At 36.3% G+C, this 21,745-nt stretch overlaps 1 protein-coding gene and 1 long non-coding RNA gene across 2 annotated transcripts in view; one reads left to right on the top strand and one right to left on the bottom strand.

Moving 5' to 3' along the window:
- On the top strand, positions 1-4,635 carry LOC146450470 (uncharacterized). Its single transcript, XR_014860333.1, has 3 exons — positions 1-616; positions 851-4,392; positions 4,527-4,635. It is a non-coding gene; the product is annotated as an uncharacterized LOC146450470 (long non-coding RNA).
- LOC146450471 (uncharacterized) overlaps positions 1,562-21,745 on the bottom strand; it is a 26,981-nt gene continuing 6,797 nt past the window's right edge. Inside the window, exons 7-18 of the mRNA XM_085100540.1 lie at positions 18,528-18,645; positions 17,862-17,920; positions 17,469-17,523; positions 13,916-14,033; positions 13,250-13,308; positions 12,857-12,911; positions 9,306-9,423; positions 8,640-8,698; positions 8,247-8,301; positions 5,315-6,423; positions 4,566-4,998; positions 1,562-3,725 (exon numbers count right to left, since the gene is read on the bottom strand). The gene's annotated coding sequence lies outside the window, so the exon portion shown is untranslated. The remainder of the gene's footprint in view (positions 3,726-4,565; positions 4,999-5,314; positions 6,424-8,246; positions 8,302-8,639; positions 8,699-9,305; positions 9,424-12,856; positions 12,912-13,249; positions 13,309-13,915; positions 14,034-17,468; positions 17,524-17,861; positions 17,921-18,527; positions 18,646-21,745) is intronic.

Here is a 21,745-nt window from a genome sequence, read left to right on the forward strand (position 1 = left end):
TTTGACTGGAGTGTAGCTGGCATAACTGCAAAATAGACCTTTCTGTAGGATGCTGTTTATTTGTATTGTAGAGGTGTGGAAATTTACCTTTTTTTTGTTGCTTGCACAAAGGAATTTATATATCATGAAACTAAGATGAATGTAAATGGCCTTGAACTTTCACAGTAAATACCTTAATGACTTGTCAAATGGTATTTTTTTTTCAAACTTCCCCGTTTTCTAGAGTTTAAGAGCAAGCGTGATTCTGGACATTGAATAACTTTACAAACTTTCCCTCTATGCAGAATTTCATTCTTGTGCTCTGTGTAAAGGATACCTGATTTTTTGTGGCCGGACTTCTGCTAGTTGTCTCTTGTTAAAATAAAACTTAAGGAGTCCTAGAAATAATGCAAAGATGCTCAAACCCTCATGAAAGACTTAAAAGCTTTAGAGAGGAAGTGGTGAATACTTGTACATTAGTTTTGCCCTTCTTTCAACTCCTGAAGACAGCTTAATGTGTTATAGCAGCTGGTATGGAACTTAAATTTTTGTACTTTTTCCACAGTGACTAACAGCAACCAGGAACAGTTGTCAGATGCTCTTTCACAAATGATAACCAGTTAGTGGAAAGCATGTGGTAAGGAAAAGGTCACTTGTATCACCAAACACAGTAATATTTTTCCTAAATTCAAGCTTGTCTTTTGATCTTGTTCCTGCAAGGTTATCTCAAACATATATTGTAAGGTTATAAAAAATGGAAAACATCCTCTTAGGAAACAGACACCACAACAATCACAATCTCATTTTGACAAAAAAATGGAGTTAATTTCTGTGACCTTTGATTGCATTCTTGTTATGACATTATTTTCAGCAGGACAAGTATTTGGAAGGCCAACCAAAACATAAATGATGATTGGAAAAAGAAAACATCATAACAAATTGGGACTGCATCATCTACACCCTAGCCTTGCAGTCAACCGCCTTCATATGCAGTAATTGAGGCAGAGAATGCCACTCCTGGATACAACTGTGCTCTCACAGCTGGAGCTGAACATCAATCAACTAATGAAGAGCTGGATTTAGTGCATTTTGAGACAGATGACCATGTTGTGGGTATTTGCTAACTACATGTACATCAAACAAATCTGTTGACACTTTTGGCTGTTTTTGAGGCCTTAGCAGCCAATAATGTCTCAAGTAAATATTTTAAATATTCCACATGTGAAAGTATATTATTTTTGTCCAGTGCTTTTCTGATGATCAAGGCTGTTAGCTTACAGGAGGCAAGTTGCTTGAGGTCCAAAGTAATTTTTCTGGCCACCTAAATGTTTTACTCTAGCTTGAACTTCACAGCTTCTGGCCTCACAGGGCTCCATCAAATTTTCTGTAGGTAACAGCCTAAATTTTTGATGCAAGATGAATTGTAGTATTTTACTCTATATCTTTATTACCAGTATCTAAAGTATTGGTCAAAAGAAATGGTCACATTTACCTTTGGCATTGAGCGCTGGGAGCCAACTCCTGTGCAATAAACATGAACCGAATGCAATAATATTATATCTACTGACTCCTTTGAGCAGACTATTTATTTATTTATTTAAGTTATTTCCCTTAACCGTTTAAGCCCAGATAGTGACACACATGCATATTCTCCTCACAATATCACGACTTGTTCAAGAATTCAGCCTATGAGAACATTTAGACAAATACTCCTAACTAATGACATGAGAAAAATAGAGACTAGTGAGGAGAAAATGTATGCTGATGTTAAGGCTTAAAAGGATGAATATTCCAAATTATTAAATCCTCAGCCTCGGATATTGCATTTCTCGCGTTCTGATTGGTTCACTAAATCTCGGTTATCAGCTCATATACCGTAGTTTGCCTTACATGGAAAACGAAAGCCCCAGGTGTCGCTAAGCTAATTTTTTTTTCGGCAGGAAGCAAAAGTTTCTTTGGTAAAATGTAAAAAAAAAAAAAAAAGGAAAAGAAAGAAATACCAAACAATGCCATCTCAATATAACAACAATAAAAGCCACAAAGTTCGGTATGACACGCTATTTAATGGTACGTATCTCTGAAGTTTCCTTTAAAATCTTCAAAATTGCAAGATTTTACGATTTTTCAGATCACATAACAACAACAATAACAGCCGGTTACCTTCAAAAATTTCAGGATGGCTTGCAAATCCTGGCGGTAAGAGGTTAAAGCCAATCGAAGAAATTTCTCAGGAAGAGCTTCATGCCTGCCTTTATGTTTTTAAGAATTTACGAGGACTTCAGATGGTTCATCTATGAAATCCGTATGAGCGGCGGCGTTCCGTCGCTCGGCACCACTCAGCAAAACATTTGCACTAATGTGCACAGCTCTTACGCTTCTCAAATAAGCTTGAAGTTTAAAAACTTGCACTGAATGCTTGACTCATGCTTGTCTCAGTGAGGTTGTACCTCGTACACTTGGACTTGCCTGAAGTGTTTTAAATCGTCCGCGAGGAATTCATTTCAGCATGAAAAAAATCGTCCTTGCCCTGATCTCTTCCTTCGCTCGGCACCACACAGCAGAACATTTGCTCAAATGTGCACAGCTATTACGCTTCTCGATGAGCTGGAACTTCAAAAGCACTTGAATGCTTGTCTCAGAAAGGTTGTAATTCGTGCATTTAAACGTTTCTTGAATTTTAGATGTCCGACTGTGTCCGATTTTCTTCAATTTCGATTTTTCATTCAACTCCGTTTGCAAACCGCTTCGCGTGTCACGTGATCATTAGGTTTCGCGCGCTTTGGTCAGAGGTTGCCTCAACATCTGGTCGTTTAAACTTGAAAGAAATATTTTCTTAAAATATAAAAATTCAGTAAACTTCAACAGCAATGTCCAAACGCAGAGAATTTAATAAAACAATTATTCCATTCGTGCTTGTTGGATATGAGATTAGTTATAGCCAACTCGGCGCTTCGCGCCTCGTTGGCTATTTAGCATCTCATATCCAACGCGCACTCATGGAATAATTATGGTCACAAGGTGAACAAACAGAGGTACACTGTTGACATCAAATTGTTACTGGATGACTACATAACACTCGGTTCTTACTTAAATCTTTTATGTGCCAAGATGGCACATGCTAATAACAAAAAGAGGGTTAGCTCACTGGCATCAACCATACCTCTCACTGTTTTATGTACTTTTATATGAATAGAGGGAAGCCTGTGAGTGTCAAACATAGCCATCTGGTGACGGGGTATTTTATGTGTATAATATTGTTAGTAAAGGAGTAGCCTGCTGGTATCAAACATTTCTATCACTATCTGACTATGTGACACTCCTTAATCTTAGTAAAGGAATGAAATCTTTAATGTGCTAAGTGCTACTGGGTTATGTTAAATATGAGTAACTACACAGAGTGTAGCCAGCCTCAAACGTGACACTATGTGACACTCATTTCTTGTTGAAATGATGGAGTAAAATGTTTAATATGCAAAGATGGTGCCATGATTGCAGAGTATGTTATCTCAGAATACTTATAGCAGATAAAGGGGTAACTTATTTGGCATCAGTTATAACTTTCACTGTCTGAATACATGACTCCTTAGAAATAAATAAGTAAATTCTTACATGTAGCAATGTGGCACATGGACATAAGGTGTTTTAACTGCTCATGCACAAATAACTGGCAGCCTGGGAGCATCAATCACATCCCTCACTGCCTGACTATGCAGTACTTCTTGCTTGTTCACGTGATGGAGTAAAATCTATAATAAACCAAGATGGAATGGGATTACAGGATATTTAATAAGGGAGTGCTTATAACTTGAGCCAGCCTATTAGCATCACACATAACTGTCACTGACTGATTACATGACACTCCTTATACATGACACTCCTTAATCTCAGAAAAGGAGTGATGCCATCCACCATAACTATCACTGACTGACTTCTTGACGCACCTGAATATTTTAGTTTTTGTTTTTTATGACACTCCTTAATTGTAGAAGTAAAGGAATTAAATCTTTAGCATTCCAACATGGCACATGGTGAAAGGGTACTTTTTGCGTAGAGTGTAATATTGGAAATAAAGGAGTAACCTGTTGGTACGAAACAGTACCATCACTATCTGAATGTGACACTACTTAACCTTAGAAAAGGAATGAAATCTTTAATGCACTAAGCTGGTACTGGGTTACGTTAAATATCAGTGAGTAACTACACAGAGTGGCATATTTATATGCAAACACACATGGTTACTGGATATTTTGTCTGCATATTAACATAAAGGGATGGCAAAACCTTATAGTGACTGACTAACGCAAAACTCTTTACTCAAAAAACAGGAGCAAATGCTTAAAACAGCTTTTCTATTAATAACAATTTTTAATCTTTTTAATTTTTTATTTCTTATCTTTTATGATTTTATTCAGAGTAATTTAGAATAAGTGAGTTGCCACTTTACATGGTAAGCAGCACTGTCTAAAGGTCAGTATGACTTAATTGAATGCCCAGTATAACAATTATAAATGTAAATGAATGATTGAAAGCTTAATCACTTATTACAGCCTGCATAGAAACCTGAATCCACACCAAAACTGGTATACCTGTAGAGTTGTATTGCTGCAGAAGCTCACATGAGCCTCTGAATTTTATGGCGAGGGAACGCATTATTTCAAACAAGGTAAATGACCTACATATCCAGGTCAGCACACTGAAGTCACTATAACAAAATGAAATGCATGTCTTTAAATGCCATACTCAGAGAAAAAAGTACAGAACCATGCATACCCTACATAATGTTGTACACCATACATATCCTACATACAGTAGGACACTCTGTGTGCCCAACATACCGTTCTACACCCTATGCACCATGCATATCCTAGTAGACCCTTTGTATTCTGTATAGATTAGTGTATTCCGTGTAGCTGTAAGTTAATATACGACTCTATTTCATCTGCAAACTCTTTTATTTCCTTGTAACCAGAATACTCCATAGAACCATAACATCTGGAAGTCCTGCAGAACTGGTATATACTAAGTAAGAATAATAAAAGTAATTAATAATAATAATAATCCTCATAATAATTGTTCTTATTATCTGAATTTAAGTGATAAACAATTTTATTTAAATCTCGTATAAAACTTATGTATAAGTAAATAAATGCAAAATCAGTATTGTAATAATAATAATAATAATAATAATAATTATTATTATTATTATGGAGGCAGTATGTCAACATCTGGAAATCAATTAAAAATTTTAAAAATGTTAAAAAGGTCTATGCTTAATCTAGCTATGAGCTGGATGCAATGGAAGTTTGAGCATCTTAGAAATAATCTAGCACAAGACCTTGAAAGTTCAGGCTACTACTTAGGACAGACTTCTGCATCCGTCCTACAACATCTCTGCTACGCTTTGCTCCTAGTATTTCTACCAAGTACATCCATTATAATGTTGATTTGAGTGATCTTGTAGCCCGGTACTGCTTCTTGGTTTTCTGTCATAGTGGGGCGTACTTGCAGGGTTTCCTTCTCATCCTTTTGTTTCCGGTTCTCAATCCAAGGGCAGCTCATCTCCAACAGGGTTACTGTCTTCCTCTCCTTATCTACAATCCTCGTGTCCACTCATTATTATTATTATTATTAGTAGTATTATCAGAAAATTCTGAATAACCCTTAAGGCAGGAATATTCAGAACCTTAAACTCTCTGCATACTTTCGAATTATACTGCATACTCTTGAAATAAATTTGATGGAATATTTTAAGCCTGGTGAATTAATAATGTGAATGATGTGTTATTCAGTAATGACACAGGCATACTCGGAATAAATCTGAGTGCTCCTATCAGGACTTGAGTCTAAGACCTTCCACCTACTAGTTCGGGCGTTCTAGCACTAAGTTCAAATTCATGGGACAAACACCTTGCATACTGCTAGTATTGGAATGTCGTGTGTGGCATATGCCTAGTGGAATGATGGTGATGGAATATTTAAAGCCTGGTGAATAAATGAGAATGATGAATTATTCAGTAATTAACACAGGCATAGTCAGGAAAAATCTGAGTACTCCTTAGTCCTATTTGGAGTCGAACCTAAGACCTGATTACTAGTTCTGATGCTCTACCACTAAGTTACAGGAGACTTGTGGGAGCTAAGGCCATGAAATATACATGCTACATTATGACACAATTATTATCATGAAAGGTGTTAGTCAGTGTGGTTTGAAATGACAACCTCTTTCCCAGGGTCGTCTCTCTTCCTCCTTCAACAATGGACTCTGGTTGCAGCTGATCATGGGACTGAACACAAACCTTTTTCCTCAGTTGGGGTACACTCATTCTATTATTTTCTTTGCAAGAGCTGGACAAAAACAAAAGAAATCCAAGGGTACCTGCAAAACAACCCTTAAATTACTTGTAATAAATTGCTAGATTCTCTGTCCAAATTGTCTTGTATTCGCTTGTGAAACAAAAGGAGAATTTGACGTTACATCAAGTCACATCTTTTGCTCTATAAATCGAAATTTAGTCCATGTGATTTTTTCAGTAACAGCATTATAATTCACTCAAATGAAAATACAAACACATTCTTGTCAATAATTTTTATTTAATTAAGTTGCATGAATTATTCAGGCCCGAGCGTAGCGAGGTTAATAAATTTGTCGGGCCAAGCCAAGCTAAGCCGCGTGCATTTGAGCAAAAAATATATTTATATATATATGTATATATATTTCGTTGAAGATGTCCGCAGTGTTGCCTGGCAACAGTGAAAAACAAAGTATGAAAGACGTCAGACAAAGAAAAGGTTGCTAGGCAGCAACAGGGTGAGAGACAGACTAGCACCAGGCGCACTTTGTTTGAGCAAAATTTGCATACATCGGGAGAGTTTTGCTTTCATTGCCCGATCAAATTTCAACTGCAATGTTCATCAATATTCACTGGATGGAAATATCTCTTCAGAATCTTTTCCCTTTCTTCCATAAAATCTTTTTTTTGAAAGATTGCATTGAAGAAATGACACGTTTTGTGGCCGCAGTAAAATAATTTTCCGTGGGAAATAAATTCTTTGAACACGACAGCGCTGCACGCCTGTTGTACATTTCCTTGTGTCAGGAATGGATTTCAACCGCAAACTAACCTGTGAAACTACGAAAACACCATGCTCATCAAAATAGTTGCCTGCATGTTCAGAAACCTTTTAATCTCCTTATTTGATGCTACAATACAAGTTAAGAGGGCTTTCCACCTAGCCCTAGCTTCGCGAGGTTTTGCGAGTCACATATTTCTAGTTAAATTAATTAATTTGTCAATTAATTTGCATAAAGCATAGTAATGAATGTGCACTACCACTGAGCTCAAGGAGACTCGTGGGAGCTAAGCCATTAAACTAGGTTCATGGGAAAGACATGCATACTGCAAGGATTAGAATGTCATGAGTGGCATATGAACAATGGAATAAATGTGATAGAATATGAATGAATGAGAATGATATATTATTCAGTAAGTGATACAGGCATACTCAGAAAACATCCGAGTGCTCTTATCAGGATTCGAACCTAGGACCTTCTGATTACTAGTTCAGATGCTCCACCACTGAGCTACAGTAGACTCCTGGGAGCTAAGGCCATTAAACAAGGTTCATGGGGCAAACATCCTGCATACTGCTAGGATTAAGATGCCATGTGTGGATATGTGTAATGGAATAAAATAATGTGATGGAATATTTTAATCTTTGTAAATAAATGAGAATGATGTATTATTCAGTAAGTGAAAGAGACATACTCAGAAAAAATCCTAGTGTTCCTATCAGGAGTCAAACCTAAGACCTTCTGATTACTAGTTCAAATGCTCTACCACTGAGCTGCAGGAGACTTGTGGCAGCTAAGGTCATTAAATTAAATATACTGGATATTTCAAACTCCTGTACACCATGTATTAACCTGTACAGCTTTAAACACCCATTCACCCTATATCACCTGTACATTATTGACAACCTAGAGGCCCCAAATAGTGTTGCCTGATATGTGCATGTCATTTACATTTTGCATCTTTTATGGTACAATTATTATTACCATGAAAGGTATTTGTCAGTGTGGGTTGAAATGACAACCTCCTTCCCAGGGTCCTCTCTCTTCCTCTACAAAAGACTCTGGTTGCAGCTGATCATGGGACTGAACACAAAACTCTTTCCCCGGTTGGGGTACACTCGTTCTATTGTTTTCTTTGCAAGAGCTGGACAGAGATTTTTTAGTAGATACGTAAACAAAAGAAATGCAAGGGTACCATGAATTACTTGTGATAAATTGCTAGATTCTCCTTCCAAATTGTCTTGCATTTGCTCGTGAAACAAAAGGAGAATTTGACATTACATCAAAAGTCACATCCTTTGCTTTATAACTTGAAATTTAGTTTATGCGATTCTTTCAGTAACAGCATTATAATTCACTAAAATGAAAATACAAATACATTCTTGTCAATAAGATTTATTTATTTAATTAGCTTTTTATTTAATTAACTTAATTAATTTGTCGATTTATTTGCATTTGGCATAGTAATGAATATTTATTTGGTTACTGATTTCCTATACAAAAAAGAAAAAATTTGGATCACCGTGAATCAATGCTCTGAGCTCACTCAGTGTTTCACGCACGGGGAATAACTTAAAATCAAAAGTACCTTGGAATTATATTCACATGCAGCTTCCTTCAGTCCACTGGTATTTCTGAACAATGGCACTTAAGATGAATACACCACCTGGTTAAATTCTATTGCCAAAAATTCTTGGTGTTCCATGATTTATTATTCAGTAAGTGACATAGGCATATTGGAAAAAATCTGAGTGCTCCTATCAGAAGTCGAACCTAAGACCTTGCCATTGCTAGTTCGAATGCTCTACCACTGAGCAACTGGAGACTTGTTGGAGCTAAGGCCATCAAACTAGGTCTGTGGAATGAACATCCTTCATACTGCTAGGATTGGAATGTCATGTGTGGCATTATATATGCGCAAATGGAATAAATGTGATGTAATATTTTAAACGTGAATAAATGAGAATGATGTATTATTCAGTAAGTGACACAGGCATACTTGAAAAAATTTGAGTGCACTTATCAGGAGGAGAATCTCAGACCTTCCGGCTACTACTTTGGATGCTGTACCTGTGACTGAGCTACAGGAGACGTATGGGAGCAAAGGCTGTTAAAATAAGTTCATGGGAAAAACATTCTGCATACTGCTAGATTACATGCAGCTTCCTTCAGTCCATTGGTATTTGTGAACAATGATACTTAAGATGAATACGCAACCTGCTTTAATTCTATTAAAAAACTTTAAGCTCTGTACCAGCCATAACAGGCTGAGGTTAGCTGGTCTCCTTCTTGAACAGTATGTGTTGGCACATCGCGACATCAGCTTTGGGTCTCAGGGCACATGGCATGCTTAACTGCTTCTGGCTGCATGCCTGTAATGGACAAATTTGCAAGGAATACACCACTTAACTTCTAATCTAATTGTGAAAGTAAAAAAATGAACCAAAGACAAATACAGCGTAGATCAAATTTTCATACTTTGCACTAATCTGTTATAAATCATTTACTGTATTGGATAGTCTTTAATCTATTTAAAGCCAAGTGGAAATCTATTTTAAAAAAGAGCTTATCAAGGTTAGTATATAGCTAAACTTCATTTTATTTGCAACTTGAACATTCAACATGGTGGACTACAAGAATGTGCTTCCTACAAGCAAGATTGCGGGTAACCGCTGACCAGCTGACCAACACTATTTGATGTTAGTCAACTACTCAACCAAACTGAAAAACCAAAGCGAACTACTAGACTGCCTTTGTAGTCACTAGCAACATATGTTTAAAAATTTAATATGGTTGGCAGTTTTCAACACTGCATGTTTTTTTATGTACCCTTAATTTAAATGAAAGGGTTTTCAGCAATTTAAGACAATTACCACATTAAATGAAAGGTTTTTGAACAATTTAAGACAATTACCACAAAAGATAGCAGACTTTAATTGATTAGAAAACTTTTACAAATTAAATTGTTACTGTTTGAGTGAATTTATATCATGCAAGAACTCTTACAACTTTAACTACAAGTTAAAAATGATAACGGTGATAAAAAGATTAAAAGTTACTGACAAATGATAATATCTATGAAAATAAATAATATTATTAATCAAGCTAATAAGATAAAGATTGTAACTTGTATCTCCCAGTCAAATGGGACTGGATATACATGCTGATGTCTGTATGTACATTATGGAGGAAAGACAAAGTCTTTAATATTCATCATCATCAATCAAAACACTCTGCATACTTTCGAATTATACTGCATACTCTTGAAATAAATTTGATGAAATATTTTAAGCCTGGTGAATTAATAATGTGAATGATGTATTATTCAGTAATGACACAGGCATACTCGGAATAAATCTGTGTGCTCCTATCAGGACTTGAGCCTAAGACCTTCCACCTACTAGTTCGGACGTTCTAGCACTAAGTTCAAATTCATGGGACAAACACCTTGCATACTGCTAGTATTGGAATGTCGTGTGTGGCATATGCCTAGTGGAATGATGGTGATGGAATATTTAAAGCCTGGTGAATAAATGAGAATGATGAATTATTCAGTAATTAACACAGGCATAGTCAGGAAAAATCTGAGTACTCCTTAGTCCTATTTGGAGTCGAACCTAAGACCTGATTACTAGTTCTGATGCTCTACCACTAAGTTACAGGAGACTTGTGGGAGCTAAGGCCATGAAATATACATGCTACATTATGACACAATTATTATCATGAAAGGTGTTAGTCAGTGTGGTTTGAAATGACAACCTCTTTCCCAGGGTCGTCTCTCTTCCTCCTTCAACAATGGACTCTGGTTGCAGCTGATCATGGGACTGAACACAAACCTTTTTCCTCAGTTGGGGTACACTCATTCTATTATTTTCTTTGCAAGAGCTGGACAAGAACAAAAGAAATCCAAGGGTACCTGCAAAACAACCCTTAAATTACTTGTAATAAATTGCTAGATTCTCTGTCCAAATTGTCTTGTATTCGCTTGTGAAACAAAAGGAGAATTTGACGTTACATCAAGTCACATCTTTTGCTCTATAAATCGAAATTTAGTTCATGTGATTTTTTCAGTAACAGCATTATAATTCACTCAAATGAAAATACAAACACATTCTTGTCAATAATTTTTATTTAATTAAGTTGCATGAATTATTCAGGCCCGAGCGTAGCGAGGTTAATAAATTTGTCGGGCCAAGCCAAGCTAAGCCGCGTGCATTTGAGCAAAAAATATATTTATATATATATGTATATATATTTCGTTGAAGATGTCCGCAGTGTTGCCTGGCAACAGTGAAAAACAAAGTATGAAAGACGTCAGACAAAGAAAAGGTTGCTAGGCAGCAACAGGGTGAGAGACAGACTAGCACCAGGCGCACTTTGTTTGAGCAAAATTTGCATACATCGGGAGAGTTGCTTTCATTGCCCGATCAAATTTCAACTGCAATGTTCATCAATATTCACTGGATGGAAATATCTCTTCAGAATCTTTTCCCTTTCTTCCATAAAATCTTTTTTTTGAAAGATTGCATTGAAGAAATGACACGTTTTGTGGCCGCAGTAAAATAATTTTCCGTGGGAAATAAATTCTTTGAACACGACAGCGCTGCACGCCTGTTGTACATTTCCTTGTGTCAGGAATGGATTTCAACCGCAAACTAACCTGTGAAACTACGAAAACACCATGCTCATCAAAATAGTTGCCTGCATGTTCAGAAACCTTTTAATCTCCTTATTTGATGCTACAATACAAGTTAAGAGGGCTTTCCACCTAGCCCTAGCTTCGCGAGGTTTTGCGAGTCACATATTTCTAGTTAAATTAATTAATTTGTCAATTAATTTGCATAAAGCATAGTAATGAATGTGCACTACCACTGAGCTCAAGGAGACTCGTGGGAGCTAAGCCATTAAACTAGGTTCATGGGAAAGACATGCATACTGCAAGGATTAGAATGTCATGAGTGGCATATGAACAATGGAATAAATGTGATAGAATATGAATGAATGAGAATGATATATTATTCAGTAAGTGATACAGGCATACTCAGAAAACATCCGAGTGCTCTTATCAGGATTCGAACCTAGGACCTTCTGATTACTAGTTCAGATGCTCCACCACTGAGCTACAGTAGACTCCTGGGAGCTAAGGCCATTAAACAAGGTTCATGGGGCAAACATCCTGCATACTGCTAGGATTAAGATGCCATGTGTGGATATGTGTAATGGAATAAAATAATGTGATGGAATATTTTAATCTTTGTAAATAAATGAGAATGATGTATTATTCAGTAAGTGAAAGAGACATACTCAGAAAAAATCCTAGTGTTCCTATCAGGAGTCAAACCTAAGACCTTCTGATTACTAGTTCAAATGCTCTACCACTGAGCTGCAGGAGACTTGTGGCAGCTAAGGTCATTAAATTAAATATACTGGATATTTCAAACTCCTGTACACCATGTATTAACCTGTACAGCTTTAAACACCCATTCACCCTATATCACCTGTACATTATTGACAACCTAGAGGCCCCAAATAGTGTTGCCTGATATGTGCATGTCATTTACATTTTGCATCTTTTATGGTACAATTATTATTACCATGAAAGGTATTTGTCAGTGTGGGTTGAAATGACAACCTCCTTCCCAGGGTCCTCTCTCTTCCTCTACAAAAGACTCTGGTTGCAGCTGATCATGGGACTGAACACAAAACTCTTTCCCCGGTTGGGGTACACTCGTTCTATTGTTTTCTTTGCAAGAGCTGGACAGAGATTTTTTAGTAGATACGTAAACAAAAGAAATGCAAGGGTACCATGAATTACTTGTGATAAATTGCTAGATTCTCCTTCCAAATTGTCTTGCATTTGCTCGTGAAACAAAAGGAGAATTTGACATTACATCAAAAGTCACATCCTTTGCTTTATAACTTGAAATTTAGTTTATGCGATTCTTTCAGTAACAGCATTATAATTCACTAAAATGAAAATACAAATACATTCTTGTCAATAAGATTTATTTATTTAATTAGCTTTTTATTTAATTAACTTAATTAATTTGTCGATTTATTTGCATTTGGCATAGTAATGAATATTTATTTGGTTACTGATTTCCTATACAAAAAAGAAAAAATTTGGATCACCGTGAATCAATGCTCTGAGCTCACTCAGTGTTTCACGCACGGGGAATAACTTAAAATCAAAAGTACCTTGGAATTATATTCACATGCAGCTTCCTTCAGTCCACTGGTATTTCTGAACAATGGCACTTAAGATGAATACACCACCTGGTTAAATTCTATTGCCAAAAATTCTTGGTGTTCCATGATTTATTATTCAGTAAGTGACATAGGCATATTGGAAAAAATCTGAGTGCTCCTATCAGAAGTCGAACCTAAGACCTTGCCATTGCTAGTTCGAATGCTCTACCACTGAGCAACTGGAGACTTGTTGGAGCTAAGGCCATCAAACTAGGTCTGTGGAATGAACATCCTTCATACTGCTAGGATTGGAATGTCATGTGTGGCATTATATATGCGCAAATGGAATAAATGTGATGTAATATTTTAAACGTGAATAAATGAGAATGATGTATTATTCAGTAAGTGACACAGGCATACTTGAAAAAATTTGAGTGCACTTATCAGGAGGAGAATCTCAGACCTTCCGGCTACTACTTTGGATGCTGTACCTGTGACTGAGCTACAGGAGACGTATGGGAGCAAAGGCTGTTAAAATAAGTTCATGGGAAAAACATTCTGCATACTGCTAGATTACATGCAGCTTCCTTCAGTCCATTGGTATTTGTGAACAATGATACTTAAGATGAATACGCAACCTGCTTTAATTCTATTAAAAAACTTTAAGCTCTGTACCAGCCATAACAGGCTGAGGTTAGCTGGTCTCCTTCTTGAACAGTATGTGTTGGCACATCGCGACATCAGCTTTGGGTCTCAGGGCACATGGCATGCTTAACTGCTTCTGGCTGCATGCCTGTAATGGACAAATTTGCAAGGAATACACCACTTAACTTCTAATCTAATTGTGAAAGTAAAAAAATGAACCAAAGACAAATACAGCGTAGATCAAATTTTCATACTTTGCACTAATCTGTTATAAATCATTTACTGTATTGGATAGTCTTTAATCTATTTAAAGCCAAGTGGAAATCTATTTTAAAAAAGAGCTTATCAAGGTTAGTATATAGCTAAACTTCATTTTATTTGCAACTTGAACATTCAACATGGTGGACTACAAGAATGTGCTTCCTACAAGCAAGATTGCGGGTAACCGCTGACCAGCTGACCAACACTATTTGATGTTAGTCAACTACTCAACCAAACTGAAAAACCAAAGCGAACTACTAGACTGCCTTTGTAGTCACTAGCAACATATGTTTAAAAATTTAATATGGTTGGCAGTTTTCAACACTGCATGTTTTTTTATGTACCCTTAATTTAAATGAAAGGGTTTTCAGCAATTTAAGACAATTACCACATTAAATGAAAGGTTTTTGAACAATTTAAGACAATTACCACAAAAGATAGCAGACTTTAATTGATTAGAAAACTTTTACAAATTAAATTGTTACTGTTTGAGTGAATTTATATCATGCAAGAACTCTTACAACTTTAACTACAAGTTAAAAATGATAACGGTGATAAAAAGATTAAAAGTTACTGACAAATGATAATATCTATGAAAATAAATAATATTATTAATCAAGCTAATAAGATAAAGATTGTAACTTGTATCTCCCAGTCAAATGGGACTGGATATACATGCTGATGTCTGTATGTACATTATGGAGGAAAGACAAAGTCTTTAATATTCATCATCATCAATCAAAACACTCTGCATACTTTCGAATTATACTGCATACTCTTGAAATAAATTTGATGGAATATTTTAAGCCTGGTGAATTAATAATGTGAATGATGTATTATTCAGTAATGACACAGGCATACTCGGAATAAATCTGTGTGCTCCTATCAGGACTTGAGCCTAAGACCTTCCACCTACTAGTTCGGACGTTCTAGCACTAAGTTCAAATTCATGGGACAAACACCTTGCATACTGCTAGTATTGGAATGTCGTGTGTGGCATATGCCTAGTGGAATGATGGTGATGGAATATTTAAAGCCTGGTGAATAAATGAGAATGATGAATTATTCAGTAATTAACACAGGCATAGTCAGGAAAAATCTGAGTACTCCTTAGTCCTATTTGGAGTCGAACCTAAGACCTGATTACTAGTTCTGATGCTCTACCACTAAGTTACCGGAGACTTGTGGGAGCTAAGGCCATGAAATATACATGCTACATTATGACACAATTATTATCATGAAAGGTGTTAGTCAGTGTGGTTTGAAATGACAACCTCTTTCCCAGGGTCGTCTCTCTTCCTCCTTCAACAATGGACTCTGGTTGCAGCTGATCATGGGACTGAACACAAACCTTTTTCCTCAGTTGGGGTACACTCATTCTATTATTTTCTTTGCAAGAGCTGGACAAGAACAAAAGAAATCCAAGGGTACCTGCAAAACAACCCTTAAATTACTTGTAATAAATTGCTAGATTCTCTGTCCAAATTGTCTTGTATTCGCTTGTGAAACAAAAGGAGAATTTGACGTTACATCAAGTCACATCTTTTGCTCTATAAATCGAAATTTAGTCCATGTGATTTTTTCAGTAACAGCATTATAATTCACTCAAATGAAAATACAAACACATTCTTGTCAATAATTTTTATTTAATTAAGTTGCATGAATTATTCAGGCCCGAGCGTAGCGAGGTTAATAAATTTGTCGGGCCAAGCCAAGCTAAGCCGCGTGCATTTGAGCAAAAAATATATTTATATATATATGTATATATATTTCGTTGAAGATGTCCGCAGTGTTGCCTGGCAACAGTGAAAAACAAAGTATGAAAGACGTCAGACAAAGAAAAGGTTGCTAGGCAGCAACAGGGTGAGAGACAGACTAGCACCAGGCGCACTTTGTTTGAGCAAAATTTGCATACATCGGGAGAGTTTTGCTTTCATTGCCCGATCAAATTTCAACTGCAATGTTCATCAATATTCACTGGATGGAAATATCTCTTCAGAATCTTTTCCCTTTCTTCCATAAAATCTTTTTTTTGAAAGATTGCATTGAAGAAATGACACGTTTTGTGGCCGCAGTAAAATAATTTTCCGTGGGAAATAAATTCTTTGAACACGACAGCGCTGCACGCCTGTTGTACATTTCCTTGTGTCAGGAATGGATTTCAACCGCAAACTAACCTGTGAAACTACGAAAACACCATGCTCATCAAAATAGTTGCCTGCATGTTCAGAAACCTTTTAATCTCCTTATTTGATGCTACAATACAAGTTAAGAGGGCTTTCCACCTAGCCCTAGCTTCGCGAGGTTTTGCGAGTCACATATTTCTAGTTAAATTAATTAATTTGTCAATTAATTTGCATAAAGCATAGTAATGAATGTGCACTACCACTGAGCTCAAGGAGACTCGTGGGAGCTAAGCCATTAAACTAGGTTCATGGGAAAGACATGCATACTGCAAGGATTAGAATGTCATGAGTGGCATATGAACAATGGAATAAATGTGATAGAATATGAATGAATGAGAATGATATATTATTCAGTAAGTGATACAGGCATACTCAGAAAACATCCGAGTGCTCTTATCAGGATTCGAACCTAGGACCTTCTGATTACTAGTTCAGATGCTCCACCACTGAGCTACAGTAGACTCCTGGGAGCTAAGGCCATTAAACAAGGTTCATGGGGCAAACATCCTGCATACTGCTAGGATTAAGATGCCATGTGTGGATATGTGTAATGGAATAAAATAATGTGATGGAATATTTTAATCTTTGTAAATAAATGAGAATGATGTATTATTCAGTAAGTGAAAGAGACATACTCAGAAAAAATCCTAGTGTTCCTATCAGGAGTCAAACCTAAGACCTTCTGATTACTAGTTCAAATGCTCTACCACTGAGCTGCAGGAGACTTGTGGCAGCTAAGGTCATTAAATTAAATATACTGGATATTTCAAACTCCGGTACACCATGTATTAACCTGTACAGCTTTAAACACCCATTCACCCTATATCACCTGTACATTATTGACAACCTAGAGGCCCCAAATAGTGTTGCCTGATATGTGCATGTCATTTACATTTTGCATCTTTTATGGTACAATTATTATTACCATGAAAGGTATTTGTCAGTGTGGGTTGAAATGACAACCTCCTTCCCAGGGTCCTCTCTCTTCCTCTACAAAAGACTCTGGTTGCAGCTGATCATGGGACTGAACACAAAACTCTTTCCCCGGTTGGGGTACACTCGTTCTATTGTTTTCTTTGCAAGAGCTGGACAGAGATTTTTTAGTAGATACGTAAACAAAAGAAATGCAAGGGTACCATGAATTACTTGTGATAAATTGCTAGATTCTCCTTCCAAATTGTCTTGCATTTGCTCGTGAAACAAAAGGAGAATTTGACATTACATCAAAAGTCACATCCTTTGCTTTATAACTTGAAATTTAGTTTATGCGATTCTTTCAGTAACAGCATTATAATTCACTAAAATGAAAATACAAATACATTCTTGTCAATAAGATTTATTTATTTAATTAGCTTTTTATTTAATTAACTTAATTAATTTGTCGATTTATTTGCATTTGGCATAGTAATGAATATTTATTTGGTTACTGATTTCCTATACAAAAAAGAAAAAATTTGGATCACCGTGAATCAATGCTCTGAGCTCACTCAGTGTTTCACGCACGGGGAATAACTTAAAATCAAAAGTACCTTGGAATTATATTCACATGCAGCTTCCTTCAGTCCACTGGTATTTCTGAACAATGGCACTTAAGATGAATACACCACCTGGTTAAATTCTATTGCCAAAAATTCTTGGTGTTCCATGATTTATTATTCAGTAAGTGACATAGGCATATTGGAAAAAATCTGAGTGCTCCTATCAGAAGTCGAACCTAAGACCTTGCCATTGCTAGTTCGAATGCTCTACCACTGAGCAACTGGAGACTTGTTGGAGCTAAGGCCATCAAACTAGGTCTGTGGAATGAACATCCTTCATACTGCTAGGATTGGAATGTCATGTGTGGCATTATATATGCGCAAATGGAATAAATGTGATGTAATATTTTAAACGTGAATAAATGAGAATGATGTATTATTCAGTAAGTGACACAGGCATACTTGAAAAAATTTGAGTGCACTTATCAGGAGGAGAATCTCAGACCTTCCGGCTACTACTTTGGATGCTGTACCTGTGACTGAGCTACAGGAGACGTATGGGAGCAAAGGCTGTTAAAATAAGTTCATGGGAAAAACATTCTGCATACTGCTAGATTACATGCAGCTTCCTTCAGTCCATTGGTATTTGTGAACAATGATACTTAAGATGAATACGCAACCTGCTTTAATTCTATTAAAAAACTTTAAGCTCTGTACCAGCCATAACAGGCTGAGGTTAGCTGGTCTCCTTCTTGAACAGTATGTGTTGGCACATCGCGACATCAGCTTTGGGTCTCAGGGCACATGGCATGCTTAACTGCTTCTGGCTGCATGCCTGTAATGGACAAATTTGCAAGGAATACACCACTTAACTTCTAATCTAATTGTGAAAGTAAAAAAATGAACCAAAGACAAATACAGCGTAGATCAAATTTTCATACTTTGCACTAATCTGTTATAAATCATTTACTGTATTGGATAGTCTTTAATCTATTTAAAGCCAAGTGGAAATCTATTTTAAAAAAGAGCTTATCAAGGTTAGTATATAGCTAAACTTCATTTTATTTGCAACTTGAACATTCAACATGGTGGACTACAAGAATGTGCTTCCTACAAGCAAGATTGCGGGTAACCGCTGACCAGCTGACCAACACTATTTGATGTTAGTCAACTACTCAACCAAACTGAAAAACCAAAGCGAACTACTAGACTGCCTTTGTAGTCACTAGCAACATATGTTTAAAAATTTAATATGGTTGGCAGTTTTCAACACTGCATGTTTTTTTATGTACCCTTAATTTAAATGAAAGGGTTTTCAGCAATTTAAGACAATTACCACATTAAATGAAAGGTTTTTGAACAATTTAAGACAATTACCACAAAAGATAGCAGACTTTAATTGATTAGAAAACTTTTACAAATTAAATTGTTACTGTTTGAGTGAATTTATATCATGCAAGAACTCTTACAACTTTAACTACAAGTTAAAAATGATAACGGTGATAAAAAGATTAAAAGTTACTGACAAATGATAATATCTATGAAAATAAATAATATTATTAATCAAGCTAATAAGATAAAGATTGTAACTTGTATCTCCCAGTCAAATGGGACTGGATATACATGCTGATGTCTGTATGTACATTATGGAGGAAAGACAAAGTCTTTAATATTCATCATCATCAATCAAAACACTCTGCATACTTTCGAATTATACTGCATACTCTTGAAATAAATTTGATGGAATATTTTAAGCCTGGTGAATTAATAATGTGAATGATGTATTATTCAGTAATGACACAGGCATACTCGGAATAAATCTGTGTGCTCCTATCAGGACTTGAGCCTAAGACCTTCCACCTACTAGTTCGGACGTTCTAGCACTAAGTTCAAATTCATGGGACAAACACCTTGCATACTGCTAGTATTGGAATGTCGTGTGTGGCATATGCCTAGTGGAATGATGGTGATGGAATATTTAAAGCCTGGTGAATAAATGAGAATGATGAATTATTCAGTAATTAACACAGGCATAGTCAGGAAAAATCTGAGTACTCCTTAGTCCTATTTGGAGTCGAACCTAAGACCTGATTACTAGTTCTGATGCTCTACCACTAAGTTACCGGAGACTTGTGGGAGCTAAGGCCATGAAATATACATGCTACATTATGACACAATTATTATCATGAAAGGTGTTAGTCAGTGTGGTTTGAAATGACAACCTCTTTCCCAGGGTCGTCTCTCTTCCTCCTTCAACAATGGACTCTGGTTGCAGCTGATCATGGGACTGAACACAAACCTTTTTCCTCAGTTGGGGTACACTCATTCTATTATTTTCTTTGCAAGAGCTGGACAAGAACAAAAGAAATCCAAGGGTACCTGCAAAACAACCCTTAAATTACTTGTAATAAATTGCTAGATTCTCTGTCCAAATTGTCTTGTATTCGCTTGTGAAACAAAAGGAGAATTTGACGTTACATCAAGTCACATCTTTTGCTCTATAAATCGAAATTTAGTCCATGTGATTTTTTCAGTAACAGCATTATAATTCACTCAAATGAAAATACAAACACATTCTTGTCAATAATTTTTATTTAATTAAGTTGCATGAATTATTCAGGCCCGAGCGTAGCGAGGTTAATAAATTTGTCGGGCCAAGCCAAGCTAAGCCGCGTGCATTTGAGCAAAAAATATATTTATATATATATGTATATATATTTCGTTGAAGATGTCCGCAGTGTTGCCTGGCAACAGTGAAAAACAAAGTATGAAAGACGTCAGACAAAGAAAAGGTTGCTAGGCAGCAACAGGGTGAGAGACAGACTAGCACCAGGCGCACTTTGTTTGAGCAAAATTTGCATACATCGGGAGAGTTTTGCTTTCATTGCCCGATCAAATTTCAACTGCAATGTTCATCAATATTCACTGGATGGAAATATCTCTTCAGAATCTTTTCCCTTTCTTCCATAAAATCTTTTTTTTGAAAGATTGCATTGAAGAAATGACACGTTTTGTGGCCGCAGTAAAATAATTTTCCGTGGGAAATAAATTCTTTGAACACGACAGCGCTGCACGCCTGTTGTACATTTCCTTGTGTCAGGAATGGATTTCAACCGCAAACTAACCTGTGAAACTACGAAAACACCATGCTCATCAAAATAGTTGCCTGCATGTTCAGAAACCTTTTAATCTCCTTATTTGATGCTACAATACAAGTTAAGAGGGCTTTCCACCTAGCCCTAGCTTCGCGAGGTTTTGCGAGTCACATATTTCTAGTTAAATTAATTAATTTGTCAATTAATTTGCATAAAGCATAGTAATGAATGTGCACTACCACTGAGCTCAAGGAGACTCGTGGGAGCTAAGCCATTAAACTAGGTTCATGGGAAAGACATGCATACTGCAAGGATTAGAATGTCATGAGTGGCATATGAACAATGGAATAAATGTGATAGAATATGAATGAATGAGAATGATATATTATTCAGTAAGTGATACAGGCATACTCAGAAAACATCCGAGTGCTCTTATCAGGATTCGAACCTAGGACCTTCTGATTACTAGTTCAGATGCTCCACCACTGAGCTACAGTAGACTCCTGGGAGCTAAGGCCATTAAACAAGGTTCATGGGGCAAACATCCTGCATACTGCTAGGATTAAGATGCCATGTGTGGATATGTGTAATGGAATAAAATAATGTGATGGAATATTTTAATCTTTGTAAATAAATGAGAATGATGTATTATTCAGTAAGTGAAAGAGACATACTCAGAAAAAATCCTAGTGTTCCTATCAGGAGTCAAACCTAAGACCTTCTGATTACTAGTTCAAATGCTCTACCACTGAGCTGCAGGAGACTTGTGGCAGCTAAGGTCATTAAATTAAATATACTGGATATTTCAAACTCCGGTACACCATGTATTAACCTGTACAG

The sequence above is a fragment of the Pavona decussata genome, unplaced genomic scaffold (assembly GCF_977016875.1).
Source record: "Pavona decussata unplaced genomic scaffold, jaPavDecu1.1 SCAFFOLD_468, whole genome shotgun sequence".
Taxonomy (NCBI): domain Eukaryota; kingdom Metazoa; phylum Cnidaria; class Anthozoa; order Scleractinia; family Agariciidae; genus Pavona; species Pavona decussata.